Source organism: Notechis scutatus, chromosome 4, assembly GCF_049901735.1.
Source record: "Notechis scutatus isolate UNSWTSFEM ecotype Mainland chromosome 4, rNotScu1.2, whole genome shotgun sequence".
Lineage (NCBI taxonomy): Eukaryota > Metazoa > Chordata > Lepidosauria > Squamata > Elapidae > Notechis > Notechis scutatus.
The window spans coordinates 141156443-141175168 of NC_142012.1; positions in this window are offsets into that span (position 1 = coordinate 141156443).

The following is an 18726-nucleotide window of genomic DNA, read 5'->3' on the forward strand; positions in this document are numbered from 1 at the left end:
AATTCAGTTTTTTTTTAAGTACTACAACATTTAAAGTACAATTGGTTGGCCTCTGGCCATAATTGCAATTGAAAGTTAATACAATTTATAAGTGACATTATACTGCCTATGCCATCATTTATCAAATCTACCATGGAAAAATAATGGCTTGATAATCCCAACCTATTATTATTATTATACAATTTGTCCCAATACATTATGTATACATATGTCCAGGTATGATTATAGTAATACCAACTTTTAAGAGCTAGTATCTTCTCATAAATATTTTCATCACCAGGAAAAATAGTTATTGACTCTACAGTAAAGTAACATACTACATATTTAATACAGAGAATGATATAGTTTTGAATGGGTATTTACATGAGTACATTACAAAATATTTGATATATTTATTTTTAAAGAGAAATATTGCTTTTGTTCCAATGTTGAGAATAATTTTATCCATTTCAATCTGTTTTCTAAACATGAATTTCCATGAGCTCCTCTGAAATGAAGGATCACATAGATTTGGAGAAGAAGAAAACTACATTTTATCCACCATGCCCTTTACATGCTTTATATGGTTCAGACTACTGAATATTGTATCTTCATATTCTTTATTAATGTGGAAGCAGAAAATTATAAATCACTGTAAGGACAAATTTTGGAAGAACATTGCAAAGAAAACACTATCCTTTAGACAATGAAAAACTGTGTGCAGTAAGGCTTTATCCCTCTGTATGTAATTACATGGCAATGGCTTCGATAAACTATGTAGTAAAACTGAAATTAATGTGAAGTATACATACATGCATGCATGCATATCTATCACATTATTCCCTTTCAAGTTAGCAAAGTTATGCAAAGCACAGATATGGAATCAAAAATAGTAAGCCAAAGAAATTAAAAAACATCAGCCACAAGATAAGAGAGAAAAGGAAAGGTAATTCACAGCTACTCTGTAGACCCAACTTAACCTAAAATATACCCCTCTTTCACCTGGATTCTGTAGGCAAAAGAACATCCCTGAAAATCACTTTTTGTAACTGTAGCGTGAAAGGTCTATTATGTAGTAAACTCTGCATATTCATTTAACAAAAAGCAGTGAACCTTGTTGCTGGCCTTATGATGCATTCTGTTTTTGTTTTAAATTTATCTTTGGGGTTTCAGATAAATTTAGTGGATATCTTTAGATGTTTTGGTATGAGGCTTATACTTAACGGCACTTCCAAATGATTAAATGCACATTTATGTTTCTCTCTGTGTCTTTAGAAGCAAGCAGGATATTCACATTGACAAGGCTGTTTCTTTTGAGAAGAGTAAAGCATTTAAATATCCTGTTTATAACCATCTACAGATTTAGTGGGTGTGAGCCACATTTATGTGAGATGCTTGCATCTCTGCCTAGAAGCTAAAACAAAAGTTGACTTTTAAGACACTAAGGTCTGAGACAATCCCATGAGAATTGTTTACTTTGCTTCTTTGACATATTTTATTCTACTAAGTGTCCAATTCAATATTCCAGTGTTGCATATAAAATGAAAATGAGCCACAATCTAAATAGAATTCTTGTCTTTGATACCAGTGCTCACATTCAGCTTCATTTTAATCTTAAAGCACACCTATCTGAAGAGGAAAATGTCTTTTCTGTCTGGAAAAAGATCAAAAGTCATTAAAGAAAGTGAAAGTCATTAAAGAATGTAGAAAAACAGTGTCAGATGCTGTATAGCAGGGAAGGTCTCTGAAATTCAGTTCTTGAATTTCATCAACTCAATCATATTTTTGCTTTTGTCAATAGCATAACTCCCCCTGACTCCAATGTGGGCATGATATGACCTTGTGATTTTAAACTTTATTAGGAAGTTTTCAGAAGGAGCTCATCTTAAAAAACATTTAAAAATAGGAATATAGACAGAGCACTTAAAATCAGACAAAAATCTTGTGGTCTCTCGCTTTTTTAAAATAAAACTAGGAGGAAATGGAACATCTACAAATTGTATAAATCAGTGTTTCTCAATTGTAACAACTCAAAGATATATGGACTTCAACTCCCAGAATTTTCAGAACAATCTATAATACTTTACTATAAAGCCAAATGAGTATAGCATACCTTTTGTTACAAATGGAGTTGAGGATATTTCTTTGTTAAGGAACTAAGTGGCGCAGGAATGGCATTGAGGGTTAGGGTGTATTATCAATCCACGCGGAGGGGTAACCTACCAAGGGGATTGTGCAACCCTGTCTGTCTGTAGCGGGTTCCATGCAAAGATGGATAATGGAGAGGCAATTGCAACAAGACGGGGGGAGGGGCAGCTGCAAAAGCCCCAACACAGGATAGAAGCCCTTCCCCTGCCAGAAATGCAGTGATGCTTTTCCTGATCCTGTAGCCTGCAGGGCCCATGAGGAACCCACAGCCCTCCAGGTCCTACAGCTGTAACGGTGGTAAGAGCTACCACCTTCTCAGCCTACTGAACCAGCACAAGAGTAGAAGCCAACATTGATGCCCTGGGGTGCCAAGAGGAAGAGGGAGTCTCCAATGATGAAGGTCTTTTTTTCTTAAAGGACCAAGTTGGGGTGGAAGTGACAGTATGGCAGTTTGACCTGCTGGAATACATCAGCTGGATCACATCTGTTGGAATAAATCTTTGTCCCATCAGTTTTCTTCTTTACATGTGTAGTGTATTATCAGAAGCTACTTGCCTCGAACAAAGTGGCTAACTGAGACAGAGGGGCAGGCATATTGCTTCACTTTCAGTTTGTGCCAAATCACTTTGCTTCCAATGCTCAAAGTTAAGTGTGAGACAATTCACATCTGGTTTACATATGCCTAATTTTGAATTTTAGTTTGTTAATTGTCTGGGGTTACTTTTAAAAATTACTTTTATTATTGTTAATCTCCACTAAGTATTATTAGTTGTGTTATATATTAACAACTAAACAAAATAAAACCCATTTGAATTAAATATTTTCCATTTTCCTATTAATTCAGATTTTAATTAAATATAGTGTCCTATCTTCCTACGCAAGTGTTCTGAACATTTATGTTCATGATAGGAAAATTCTTGCCCTAAAGACGGGTAAGATTTTTGGTTTAGTTTATTTCCTTGTTGAGATAAATGTTACTTGTGGAATCTGGCTAATGTGGATGAGAAGCAGACAGATTTGGTAACTGATTCATTAATTTGTAAAACAAATTGAGATTATTTTAAAAATTCAAATATAGAAGGTCTCTTCCCATTCCTGACCTCCATAGAGCGAACAAGTCTCAATAACATGTTAGAATCAGATTCTGCCTTTCTGTGGTCCTTTTGTGGAACAGTAATTACTAAATCTGAAATGCAAAACTCTAGATAAACATTGGTTATGATTTTCTATAGTTCTTTATATTATGACTATCCATAATTTTGCAATAGAATTGCAAAATTGCAATTCTACTTAATTCAGTAATATTTTGGAGGTATAAACAGGTGTCCTTTGTTCTATCCAGTGCTTATTTATTATTGTTAATCTCCACTAAGTACTATTAGTTGGGTTATATATTAACAACTAAACAAAATAAAACCCATTTGAATTAAATATTAACTGAATATGTTAACTGAATATGAATTGCAAGACTCCTCTCCTTTCCTTAAAAAAGTGCTTATTGGCTACCTGATTATCAACTGATTTTCAAGTAGGTGAAAAAATACATATAATTCCTTATTTAAAATCTATTGACTGTAACTCCCCCATCTAATTTTTGGATGAAACATTAGAAGCCATGAAAACAAATTATATTAATATGGTCAAATAGAATTTTCTGTTTTTGATATTTTGATCTTCTGATTTTAATACAATAGTTGATTGTCCCATCTGTAAACTTACCTTTGCCCTCTAATTTTGAGATATGATTCGTTGTTGTTGTTTTATGGAGGTAAAATTGGTATATAAAATATTGCAAAGTGTTCTGGCTTTAAACCAAGCCTGTCATCTAGTGGATAGCTATGCTATTTCCAACTTTAATCTACAGGGCTGGCATACATTAAAATAAAGCAGCACAAATGCAATGCAGCTGTAACTGATCTTGCAGCATTAAAATGCTTAGCTGTATTTTACTCCTGTAATATAATTCTCCTAACTAATGGGAAAATCCTATGGGCATAAATAAAGCATGACAATCAGATTGTGTTTGATAGGATTGGTTATAAAAATGCCATAAATTTAGATGTTCACTGGCCCTTCAGGTTGTAATAAAAAGCTTCCATTGTTATTAGTAGAACCAATGTTAAAAACAGAACTGAGTTTTGAATCTCACTTAACTAATATCTTGCATGACACAAGTGTAACATGCAATGCTCACAGTTGGGAATAGGTTCAGAGTTTATTGCCATCCTAATTATGAAACTTTCACATCATGGTGTGTTGTTGTAAAACCTAAATGCCTTCTGAATGATACACTTTATGCCCACTGTGTATTGTTGAGTATGTATTAAACTTCTCAAAGCAAGAGGTAGCCATGAAAAATAAATAAATGATATGTAATTCATATGCCTTTGTCAATAGCACATTGATTATAATGCTTCATGCCTTACTTAGAAATCTAATAAATATTTTTTTAAAAGCTAGCAGAATAAGTGAGAATGTTAGGTTAACATGTGGATACTTGAAACTAATAGATTTTTTTAAAAATCTTCTTCAAGGTTCAGAAGTAAGTTCCACTGAGTTCAGTGATACTTACTCTCAGATAAGTAAGGATAGAATTGTAACTGTAATCTTATTTAAGCTGTCAGATTCATACTGCCTTTTCTGCAAGGGGGCACAATGTGCATTATTTTTCCAACAATAACATCTGTTTTCATTTCAAGTAAGAAGTCAGCTTTGAATACCAATTGAGAATGAAGACATAAAACATCACATTAAGACCCATTTAAATGATGTTTTCTGCAATGTGGTATTTTTAGGCAAGCTCTATATAGCAAAGATTCACTTATATTGTACACATTTTTGAAATAATTTTTAGTTACGTTAATTACTTAATTGCCATGAATCAGGCAGTCACTAGGTCACATTCTCATAGAGAATATTAAGAATAGGATCCTCTACAGGGGTCTTCAAACTTGACCGCTTTAAGACATGTGGAGTTCAACTCCCAGAATTCCTCCTCCAGTCATGTTAGCTAAGGAATTCTGGAAGTTGAATTCCACAAGTCTTAAACTTTCCAAGTTTGAAGACCCTTGCTCTATTACAACATGATTTAACATGAGTGCCTTTTCACTCCCAAAGGACTAACTTAAACAATTGTAGTTTTTAAAATTAAGTCACTAGCAAAAGTTCCTTATTAATTAACAAATCTCTGATTAGTTTAGTACTTTGGTTTTTATTAAATATCTATTTATAAATATGATTATAGAGTTGTAGAATTGAAAGGAGTAATCCAAATTAAAGGATCCATTCGCTAGCTATTCATAATGCTAATGATTTATAATGTATGTAAAATTACAGAGATCGGCTTCATAAAAAACTGTACTGTTATCTCTGTCTCCCATATCTGTAATATAAAATTTGCTATTATCTGATGACTGCTACATGTTGTATGTTTACACAATAGTAAATAGCAACATGGATGGGGAAAAAGACTTTAAAGTATCCTACTTATCAGGCCATCTACTAAACCAAAACTAATTCTTTGAGCAAGAATTGTACAGTTTTCTTTAACAGGGTTTATTAAGATGAAAATGATAGAGATACAAGAATCAATCTTCCATCCAATGATTATGACAATGATTTATCATCCAATGATTTCAGATTCTTTCTAGTGACTGTCTTATAAATAGTTGAAGAGGCAGTTATTTTCACTGTTAACCAAGGACATGCCGATTGCTACTTAAAAAACTGTCTCCTGAATCCTCAATAAGCTGTGAACTAACTGTTATATCACCTGGTCCTACAAGAGTGGAAAAGCTACTTTAGCATGCTATGAATGACATAATCTTAGCCAAATATTATTCTTGGTGATGTAATACATGGTCACTAAACATCGACTGCAATAAACAGGGAATGGGAATCTGAGCTAATTGATGGAAAGAAAAATGTTCAGCAAATAAAAAAGAATAGGATTACTTCTGGTAAATAATAATTTTAAAGAATTTTAGTGGATAATGATTGGGTCTTTTAAAACACCTATACATACAGAAACTACCATGTATGTATAATTTCAGCTATTGTTTGGGCTTTAGTTTAGGCTAGTGCCCCAAGCAGTTAAATAATTACAGCAAAAAATAGAATTAGATGAGATAAATTAAGTCATAATGAAATGGAATACATTTTTCCTGACAGCTGGTAAATCCCACTCTGTGACTACTCAAACCCCAAATAGGAATTCTGATGACAGTATACAATAAGGCTATCATGTTCATGATGTATCTTAATGCTCAAGAGGAACAGTGTGCAAATGATACCTCACTGAAAGCAAACTTGTTTCATTTAGGATAGTGTTAATTATTATAATATATACAATCATTATAGACATCTGTTTTCTCTTTATCTTTGTCCATCCCATCTTCTGTTCAGTCAATCAAAATTTAATGTTACAAAATAACCACACCGTTGTCTTTTGTGTGATGCTTCTGAAATACAAATGATCCACTTATTTATTCAAAGGGATGATTTTAATACGGTTAATAAGCTAAAGTTTGAACAAACTGGGTTGGCTTGACACAAATTTTTCAAGATCAGATAGGCTTTTTAATAGTTAAAAAAGCTAATTTGGTAGGGTTATTAGCTGTCATATGCATTTAACCAATATATTAAGGGAGATGATACTGCAGATATGTTGATTCAAGTAATTACAAAGTACATTGGATCAGGGTCAACAGGGAGATGTTGTCTCATAGAATTCAGGGGTATCCAACCTTGGCAAGTTTAAGCCTGGAGGACTTCAACTCCCAGAATTCCCCAGCCAGCTTTGAGTTGAAGTCCTCCAGGCTTAAACTTGCCAAGGTTGGAGACCCCTGTATAGATGGATATATATATGTAATGTGTGAATCTATACAGACTTGTTTAAACTGGTTACCTGCAGCAAATTGAGGCAGTAGTCATTGAAGATGCTACCTCTTTTTGTCCATAGACTGCACATGAAGATATATTAGTGGAAGATCAGAAAAGGATTACATTCAAACTAAGAGAATGTTGTGCCAAATCACTGTTACCCTTTCTACAGGAAAACCAATTGTTTATGTTAAAGTCTATTTGTGTTAGTTAAACACCACATCAGAAATAAAAGATAAATTGGTCCAAAACTTGTTTATCCTTCAACATGTCCTAAAAGAACTAGTGTAGTTTCATTTAAGTAACACTTAAGTGCTACTTATAAGCACAAGCTACTTATAAAGCTACATTATTACTTCCTGTATGATGAAAAATTGAGAATTAAACTCAAAATCATGAGTAATTTGTTACAAACAACCTACCCAACTTAAAATAAATTCAAATACACCTTCAGGGCCAAATAAATTATATCTTAGAATATTAGAGGAATTTGTTAAAGCACTTTTAGCATTTGCACTTATTATGTTTGAAAGATCTGTTCATTAGGTAAGAAGTTCTAAGGTCAGTACGCAGAAAATATTTTTAAAAAATATGGCAAAAAGAAAATACAAGAAACTATAAACAAGTAATTTGATCAATTTTCATAGAATAATCTCTTGCATTGTATACTTGACACTATCATAGAAACAGTCCAGGGAAATTTACTTCTTGTATATCTGTATGTTCATTTTACCAACATGTCTCATTTTCAGAATTCCCTGCTGCCTGGAATGGGCCAAAAATGGGATGCGCAGAGGCAAAAATTGGGCATGCAGAGGCAGTGATAGGCAGCGGCGGCGATAGGCAGAGATAAGTGGCAGCCATCCCTGCAGCCTGGAACGGCTGATTGGCGGTATTCTGAGAGGCTGATCCAACTGCCAATCAGCAGCTCGTGCTAAATCAGGCTGTGCTGAAGCTGACCAGGCTGTTTGCTGTTTGCTGCAAGGAGGCAATTTGCTGGGAGGCAGAAGCAGATTTTTTTTTCTTGTTTTCCTCCCCAAAAGCTAGCTGTGTCTTATGATCTGGACAATCTTATAGTGCAAAAAATATGGCAAGTGGTTTATATCACACTGTGGCTGATCAAGCAGTGAAACAAGACTGCATAACATTTAATCCCCTATCATAATCTTGTATGCTCACATAAAGATCTGAGGAAAAATGACATACCGTATTTGCCGGCGTATAAGACGACTGGGCGTATAAGACGAGCCCCCAACATTTCCACTCAAAATATAGAGTTTGTTATATACTCGCCGTATAAGACGACCCCCCCACTTGGAGGCATGTTTTTCAGGGCAAAAAGTCATACGCCGGCAAACACGGTAAGTTGTAACACTTGGGGTATTCTGGATATAATTCTTGATTGACACCCCCGCCCCTTTCCCCAAACTTACAAAGCCACCAAAATGCTTTAGAGAGGCAGCTTCGCCTTTCTCAGGCTGGCACTCAATTCCTCTCCCTTTCTTTGTGACACCGTTGAGCGATCTGCTTTTTCAGGGAAAATAAATAAATAAAAATAAAACTGGACGAAAAACAGTCGAGTTGTTTCTTAATATCTTTCCACCTCCCCAACCAATTTGTCTCCAAGGGTGCACCACACTGATTGCGACATTAATTATTTCAGAGAGAGAGGGTGGGGGGGAGAAATCTTTGCTTCCTACTGTGGCTTTTTCCTGCGCATCGTTTTTCCCTTGGCTTTGTGGTTGTTACTTCTTACAGGGAGGGATAATGAAATACCCACGCTGGGAGAAAGCGGAAAGGATGTCTATTTTCCTGCTCACTAACTTTCCAGAAAGCGTCGAGTTCCTACCCCGAGACTTGCCAAAAGTCCAGTTCATTCATTTGCTACCTTTCTCCAATGAGATCCAGATCTGTTTCCACAACGCGCTTAGGATCTTATCTTATTATATTATTATTATCTTATTAGCCTTGCTCGGTCCGTCCAAGAGAGAGAAGAAGGCAGATGGTTTTGTGCTCAGGGAGAAAGGAAAAGAGCCTCTCTCACACTGCACACTGCCCCCCTCCACCCCAGCAACGCTTAGGAAAAGAGTTACACAAGCATCCTTTCCAGAAGTGAATCGGGGGGGAGGATTCGGAGCAAAGGCTGAAACCGGGAAGAGAAAAATTCCCAAAGAAAATCGCACGAGCAGCATCCCATTCCTGGGAGAAAAACAAAAAAACAAAAAACACGAACTCTTCCCGAAGCACAAAGCAAGGATGGCGCTTTCTCAGCTTTGAGCTGCGTCGCTGCTCTCCACCCCTCCACTCGTCCCCACGTGCGGCGAAGTTTCTGCCACTGGGGGTGGAGGGGGATGGAAGGAGGTGAGGGATGGGGGCAAAGCCTGGAGCCTGCCTGTCTGCTCGCACGAGCGGAGTGGGTGGGTGGGTGGGTGGGGGAGGAGGAGGAAGAGAGACTCCGGCTGGGCTTGAAGGGGCTTCGCAAGTTGCGGAGCTCCGCCCCGTCGCTCTTGCACCGAGTGACAACAACGTATTTGCCGGCGTATAAGCGACCTTTGTTATATACTCGCCGTATAAGGACCCCCCACTTGGAGGCATGTTTTTCAGGGCAAAAAAGTCGTCTTATACGCCGGCAAATACGGTATATACAATATAGTTTTACAATCTCTAAAGACTGGTTGTGGTCTTAATAATGCAAAGAGAATGTAGGTAGGCACAATTTCTAGTGCCTACATTAATTATTTTTTCAACACTTTGAATGTATGAAATCTGGGAACTAAGACAGTAAGTCTGCTTCTTCTATATTTTCACTGAATATACAGAAAATTCTATATATTCAGTGAAAATATAGTGGTGATAAACAGTACCTCGATGTATGGAAAACTTTAGTAACGATAGACAGTATCTCCATGCATCAGTCTCATAGAGGGAAATCTTTTTTCAATTTATTCAAAACCATCTAGTCTTCTTTTTCTTGAATGGTTTTATCAACAGAACAATTAACTATTCTGTTTTACTCCATATCAGGCAGAATTTCCAAATCACCTATATGTTAGTAATGCCCAGGCAGGAATATATGACTTAAAGGAAATGCATACATTTTAACTAAATATTCCTGGTGTGTCCAACTTGGCATTTCAAATAATTTTGTGCTAATTTGTGGTGTGCAAAAGGTGTTATTGTTTTTTAAACTAAGTTATCTTGTATTGAAGTGAATGAAAGAAAGCTACAGATAATGTATGAAACTTATTCCATTCAAATCTAAGGAATTGTGGCTGGAAAAAAAAACCTTGAGTCAGGTTTATCCATATTTCTTACCAATGCACCCAATACAAACTATACCTCTTTAAATCCTGCAGTTTGGAGGAAAATCAACAGAATTCTGCCAGTATAAATAGAAAAAAAAAATTTCTTCAATCCTAAACTTTGTGCAAGGTCACATACAGTTCTGTACATGCCTTAAAATGTCAAAATTAAAATATAATATCTTCATTTGTTTGGTCATGGTCAGAAAATATTTGTGCCTCTAAAAACTGATGTTTTTCTCACCGTCTGATTTAACCTTTTACTTCTCAGCTTGTTTCTCATTAGCCAGGTATCCTCTTATGGATCCAAAAGAGGCCATGCCTAATTTTAAGTGCAAAATAAATCCTGTTGCTTCTATCTCTGAAAGTGAATGAGCACAAGATTAGATCAGACAAAACACACTTGAGATAAAGTGCACAAGGTGGATTATACAAGAAAAGAGGATTTTATGAAGAACACATCCACAACTTTTTGTTAACATTAAGAACGGTGGCTTTTGTAAGCAACATTTATGGAAACTCAATGGAGCTTTAAAAGCAGTGCCTTTTGTTGTACATTTCTCTGCATACATTTGCTTTCTAGTCAGTAGCTTTAACTTTAGAAACCATGCTGAGCCTTGACTCCTGTTCATTTTATTTAATGAAAAGCTAGTGATGTACTTTTACACCCATATTCCAGTTTTCTTTTCTTTGAAGTGTATTAAGCTATCCAGTAAGATGCGTAGCTCATTAGGTTTTTATTATCATGGGCCCAAATTAAGCATCTGTTCCCCAGGGAGTGATAAATAGCAAGTGGATATCAGGGATACATCCTTGATTACAATATTTATTCACTTAGTAATTTACAATCAACAGAAATTCCTTCCATATAGATCAAGCCAGATACAAAGTATGATTTTACTCTTTTGACAAAACAGACTACAATCCACTACTTGGATCTCTGTGTTTAATGGTTATTTTAATTTGATCAAGCAAATTAAAAAATTGGCATTTTTGGTGACAGATTAACAAGCATGTGGGAAACATATTGTAAAAGAAGATTCAAGGCAATGTGAAATTTAAATCATGTTAAATGACCTTCATTCTGAAGTGCCACTTGATATTATCAAAGTCTTTGGTTTTCTTTTATCTACAAACATGTCTAGTTGCATTTTAACTAAGATTTTATAAAGACTGAGGGGTATGCCTGAAATTGTTCTGAAGGTCAGGAAATAAACACATTCTCACAATTCATCTCAGAGGAAGCAACTCCAATTGAAACTCTTTCTTTAAAGTGTAGTTCTGTGAAAAGTCAAGTTTATAGTCTGATTATTCCTTTCAGTTTGTGGTATCATCTGTCTTTATCTCAAATAGGATATAGTTTTATCTCTGATTTGTAAAAAATAACTGATATGTTACTTTATGATACACGAGGCCAAAGATTACCATTATTTCCCATGCTACTATAAGGGAATATGACAACATATTCTAACTAGTTATATTTTAACCCATAACATTCAATGGGAGAAATGTGGCCTGATACTAACAGATACCAAGAAGGAGTTAATATGTAAACTGTTATGGTAATTAGTATATTTGACTTCATTTGTAGGGAATTGAATTTTCTATAAAAGTTTGATAACCTTGTATATGATGAGTTCAGAGCAGCCCTCCTCGATCAGATGACTTTCTGATAAGAAAAATTCTTATTTACAAAATATGGAATTCAGTTTCCACAATGCTTTGGTCAATATTACTCAGAACACCAAACTGATTGACAGAAAAGATTGATTTTCTATATATGATGCAAGATTTCATCAAAATCATATACAGAAAAGCTTTATGTGAATGTGGTAAGTGTTGATATTAAAATTTGCCAGTCACACCTACCTATTGCCTTCTGACCTTTCCATGTATTCTCTTTGGTTCAATGAAAATTATTTTTATTTCAGGATTTGCTTGTTAAGAGGAATTTTTGTAACATGATAATATCATATCATGCTTTACAGAGCAGAGGGGGAATTTATTAAATATTATGAAAAAGGAGATAGTGAAACAAGGACGGTGGTTGTATCAGCAGATATGTAGTAATCAAAGTAAGTTGCAATGGACCCTCAAAAATACTTATGATCTGATTTCAAAGTTCCAAGGAACCCCCATAGATACATACCCTCATTTTAGGTACTTGACAGCTGGCTTGCATTAATGACTATTTGCAGCATCCTGCAGTCATATGTCCACAATTTATGAAGTATTAGTCAAAAATTGGCATTTGTTTCAAATTTTTGGCAAAAATGCTGCATAGTGAGCAATGGGTTTGCTTAATGATCTAGCATTTTGTTAATGACTGCAAGTTAGCTTTACAATTACCACATTCACTTCATGACCATTGCAAAAAAATAAGGTCATAAAATCAGGTTGGTCACATGGGTGACCTGTTTTACAACCCTTATAACTTATGACATAATGAGCAGGTCATAAGATGACGAGTATCTGTATAGCAGGAGTTCAAATTGGAGCCCTGCCAAATCCAAAGATGTATCCACAGCCTCCTCAAAATTAAGACAATCTTAAACTTGCATTCATGAAAATTTGTCAGAAAATATACACAAAACCTAAAACATAGCTGCAATAAATTGTGCAAGATTTTAGATTCAGAAAACTGTATGGTAAGTCTATCAAACTCACAGCCCATGGGCCAGATGCATCATGCGCTGGCCATGCCCATGCCCAGTTTAGCGAGGAGGAAAAAGTCATGGTACCTAGTGTGATGCTGCCGTGATGACGCAAGTTTGATACCCCTTCTATATGTGATGATATCTGATGTCTGAAAAAATTACTCTGTTATCTTTATTACCTTTACCATCTTTCAAATTCTAAGCTAGCATAGCTAGATCAAGTTGTTGACTCAACACATCCATTGCTCTATTCAGTATATCTACCATGTCTTTTTTTGGAGAATAGAGTAAAAATAGTAAGATATGGTGTTTTTGCTACAGTCTCATAAAAAATAATATATTGATAAAATGCAGACTACAGTAGATGCAGTCTGATGAGAAGTCTTTCTCAAGCTGACTCCCTCCAGATGTTGGGACTGCAATTGTCATTGATTATCTTTAGCATGACTGATGGTCATGTCTAATCCATGGTCTAAAAAATAGGGATGGTTGCCAGGATGCTGTTCTTTGCAAGGTCAAGGATTGCAGATTTTTTTTTCTTAAGAGATAAATGCTGCCGTTCAAATAACATTATATTTACTGATAAAAATTTCACACAAAGAGAATTCTGTCCTTCCTTTAACAAAACAGAAGAATTAAAGAAGTCAGATATACGATAAGGGAATTGAGTAGCTATACTTGAAGAAAGGAAGTGAAAGGAGAGAACAAACTGTATATAAATGAGTAAGAAGGTAACTACACCAGTAAGAAAACAGAAACTAATATTTAAAGGGATCTTCAGAGGTATGTAATCATTGTACTTTTTATCTTGAGTTTTGTTTTCAGCAGTGTTTCCTATTCTTTGCAGTAGATGCAAAACTCTTCCTATATTGAGATACACTTCCTATATTGAGAAAATTTCACTTTACATCAGATAAATACAGAACATAAATATTTTAAAAGAATCAAATGCTATAGATAATTGGATTTTCAGATATGCCCTCACTTCCTGTTTTTGGTAAGAAGTAAAATAGTTTTCACTATCTGGCACCCATTACCAATATGCAATGAAGATTTTTCTTAGAATATTATAGGGTTAACTTATTATTGTAGAAGGGGAAAAACTGAGGCTTAATTATGATACAAATAGTAGTGGTCTTTGTATTGATAGAATACATTGATATAATTGTATTGATAGAATATTGATAAAATAGTATTGACAAAAGCAATGTTAATCAGATACCCAGGTATCACCTTTCTTAAGTCCCTAACATGAAAAACACATTTAACCACCATTTTATCAACTTTCCAATGCATAGTTGGGACTATTCTTGAAGCTTTTGTATTGCAAAAGAGGAATAATCCTAATTAACACTCAAAATATTCCAGGACAAGATGGTAGCTCAGGTGCTTTATGGGTGGGACAAAAAATTATTGCTGAAAGTAATCCAAAGAAGCTTCTTAAGAAAATTCTGGTGACTCCTTGGTGCTTATGTAATGATGAAGATAGAATTATTTTCCATCCACTATCAGAATACATTTTGCATTGCTGAGGTTTTATAGAAAGCCTTCAAGAATCCTACTTTGCCAAAAAAAAAAAAAAATCATCATTAAACAGCTGGGAATCAGTGAACCATACTTTTGCCACCTATCTGTTGTGGCCCACCAGCAGCTGACGGACCTGGCAGTAGAGTCGGCAGTAGAATGAGGTGATTGGGGAGGAAACTGGGCCAGTCTTGGAGGCTGAGGAAGGCTCAGACGAGGGATCTGCAGCAGAGCAGAAATGGGCCAGGTAGGCTTTGGGCTCAGGCTGAGGCCTTTGGGCTCAGATAGCAGTGAGGTTGGGGAGCAGTTGGAACCATTTCCCACCCTGTGCACGTGCAGAGCTGCTAAAAGAAAGGAGCAATTAAGGATTCAGGGTTGATGTGGGAGTAACGCCATAGGTGGACGATGAATGGCGCCTCCCATCAAGATTAAAAGAGGAGCAAAAGGGAAGGGGCTTTTGCAGGAAACAACTTGCTTGTTCAGTCATGTGTTTTGTTCCAGGCTTGTGGATCTTGGTCTGTAAACCCAGCCTTCCCTGCCAACAGTCAGTGTTTACTGGGCATCATTCCACGATTGATAACAGTCTGAGATAAGTAGTCCACCTTCATGAGAATTTGTGCCAAGATGTTGGCTGACTGTGAATGAACTAATTCACATTATTGTAAATAAAGAGGGCTGCCGAGACTCAGAATTGACTGAGAACTTTTAGGTGAGGCCTAGGACAGAACACTATCCTACAAATCTATTGCTTTGTTTTTGAAAGGAATTAACCTTTCCTAATTTCTGGTTAATATTATTCGTGCTATACTAAGAAAGGTTTTTACATCCCTCTGATTGGAGACATTCCTTTGGCATATCTTGAAAGGAGATGTTGGTAAGTGCCCTACTGAATAGCGTCTCCGTCCCTATCAAGTCAGGTGGATATCATTATTTACTATCTTCTCCAGTTCCCCATTTACAATGTGATCAAGATTCATATATATTAATCAGCTCAGACTCATATATATGAAAAGGGTGACTGTATAAATTTGAACAATTCAGGACTCAAATGTTTAATTATCTTCCTGCATATATGTTTCCAACTATTAGTAGTCATTTTGATACTTTTGCTTTGTCATCAAAGTAAAAAAATATTTTTTAATTTTTTTTTTTTTAAATCAAGGCCCTATTTTATATTGCTTTGATCTTTTTGTTTCTAACTTTCTTTGTGTGGCTTTATTGTTATTTTGCTTTGTTGTATTACATGCTATGTTGCATTGTTACGTTATGTCCCAGGTTTATAACAATAAAATGTATTTACTTATTTACAATAATACAATAATACCATTTATTACATTTCTACCAATACCATTTATTACATTTCTACCATCATCTGTTATCTTTCTACCTTACAATCAATCTTTGCTTCAATCATCTCTACACACCCACCTACACATTGCTTTTTGTGTTTTAAATTTCTCTCCCTCATTTTGAGAATCTCATCAGCTCCATCCAACCATAACTTTGTTGGTCTTTCCCTTCCTCTCAAGCTATTCCTCTTCCTTTAGATGTTTGTTTGCATTTTGAATGTTTTTCTCCTATATCACCAAGAAACCTCTTTCATCCTGGTCATTTTTACATGCAAACTACATTCATTCACCATCCATTCTTAACCCAGTTACTTCTTGTTTTACCATCAAATACACATTTCTTCAACTACCTGTTCTTAATGGCGGCTTACTTTTATGTTTCTTCTGAGATAACCAGTTTTCATTTCCACATAAAAAGGGAGAAAAGTACATTATACTCCAACTTGAAAAATGACAAATATTATACCTAAATAGTCAAGACCTTGTTGAGGATCCAAACTCTGCCAAGGATCTGGGAGTACTGATCTCTAATGATCTAAGTGCTAGAGCCCACTGTAACTACATAGCCAAAAAGGCATTAAGAGTTGTTAATCTAATCCTACGTAGCTTCTTCTCTGGTAATATCACACTACTAACTAGAGCATACAAAACATTTGCTAGACCTATACTTGAATACAGCTCATCAATCTGGAACCTATATCATGTATCTGATATTAACACAATTGAGAAAGTCCAGAAATATTTCACAAGGAGAGTTTTCCGCTCCTCTACTCATTGCAGAATACCTTATGCCACCAGACTTGAAATTCTAGACCTAGAAAACCTAGAACTACGCCGCCTTCGGTCTGATCTAAATATAGTATATAAAAACATAAATTGCAATGTCCTACCTGCAAATGAATACTTCAGCTTCAATCATAACAATACAAGAACACACAACAGATACAAACTGAAGGTTAACCACACCAAATTTGATTGTAGAAAATACAACTTCAGCAAAAGAGTGGTCAATGTTTGGAATACTCTACCTGACTCTGTGGTTTCTTCCCCAAACCCCCAAAACTGTAACCTTAGACTGTCTACTATTGATCTCACTCCCTTCCTAAGAGACCTGTAGGGGGCATGCATAAGTGCACCAATCGTGCCTACTGTCCCTGTCCTATTGTTTCTTTTTATCTTTCTTATAAGTATCCATCTCACGTATTCAAAACTATGTTTATTCTTATACCTGTATCTTGTAAGCGATTGACAAATCAAATAAATAAAATAAAATACTCTTCATTTTTTTTCTTTTTTGATGTTTAGTCTATGGAGATTCTCAGCCATCCAGATCATGACTGTCCCAAAGGTGCTTTTACAAGAGACAACTGGATGTTCTTTGTTTTTTCTTCTTCATCCAAGAACCTTCTTCAGTTCTCATATTTATACTGTATGTAATCTATTTTCTATGCTAAGATGACAAAATAGAATAGTTTTAAGAATAGGGAATTGCTTATTTTTATTTAAGGAACTGGCAAAGTGAGATAATAAAGCATAGATAATGATATCAACCTTCTATCCTATAATTTAAAAACATGTCCAGATCTGTGCATGCATACTGAATAAATAAAACAATCAATTTGAAGGATTTGTTGGAAAATTTTTGAAAATAGTTATCAATGCATATCTACAAACATATTACAGCAATCTTAAGCATAGATAAATGTTTAATTTTACTTAAGGAATTGACAATGTGAAATAATAAAGCATAGATAATAGTATCAATCTTCTATTCTATAATTTAATTTAAGTCAAAATCCATGAATGCACATAGAGTAAATAAAACAATAGACATGAAGGACTTGTTAGAAAGAAACTGAAAATATGTTGTCAATGTATATCTATAAATATATTTCAGCAATTTTAAGAATAGGGAATCACTCAATTTTATTTAAGCATCTAGAATAATGAGATAATAAAGCATAGATAATGATGTCACCCTTCTATAATTTAAATATATGTGCAAATCCTAGTGTAGGAAGTTAGCACCCACCCCTCTCCTAGAAAAATGAAATATCCTAGGAAATATTAAAAAGGCAGAATATTTCCCCTAAAAGGGTAATAGAAACTCAGAGAGGCAGAAGCTCACCCCCCCCCCCACCTTTGTTAATGGGCAGGTCATTAAGGTCTGGCCCAGAGTATTCTACATAACATAAGGCCTCTATCCATCTCACCACCTGGTCTGGGAAGATTGCAGCAGGAAGCATTCAAGTGAAGCCATGTGGTCCAGACAAAGTCTACAATGTTATATAAGACCCCTGCCCCTGGGAGTCTGGCAGCCAATGGGATACATTGATCAACACAACAGATATAAACTAAATGTAAACCACTCCAAACTCGATTGCAGGAAGTATGATTTCAGCAACAGAGTGGTCAATGTCTGGAAATCACTACCTGATACTGTTGTTACCTGCTCAAACCCCCACTCCTTTACCCTCAAACTAACCTCTGTTGACCTCACCCCATGCCTAAGAAGTCTGTAAAGGGCATGCATAAGCGCACAATCGTGCCCACTGTCCCTGTCCTATTGTCCCCAATTATTAGTTCCTATTTCTTGTATTTAAACTTATGTTTATTCTTGTTTCTGTTATATTGTAAGCTTTTGACAAATAAAATAAATAAATAAATAAATAAATAAATAAATAAAACATTTCTTACACAGGAACAGGAAACACTAAGGTGGAGCCCAGCAGAGGTTATATAACTAAGGATCTCTCAGCATCTTGGCCTTTTTTCTTCTTTTCCTTCACCCAACATCTTGAAGCATGTGATTGTCCTTTTCACTTTGGAGCTCCAAGCCATGTGGTCCTGTCCACCATTAAACTATCTTTCCAAACAGGCTCCATG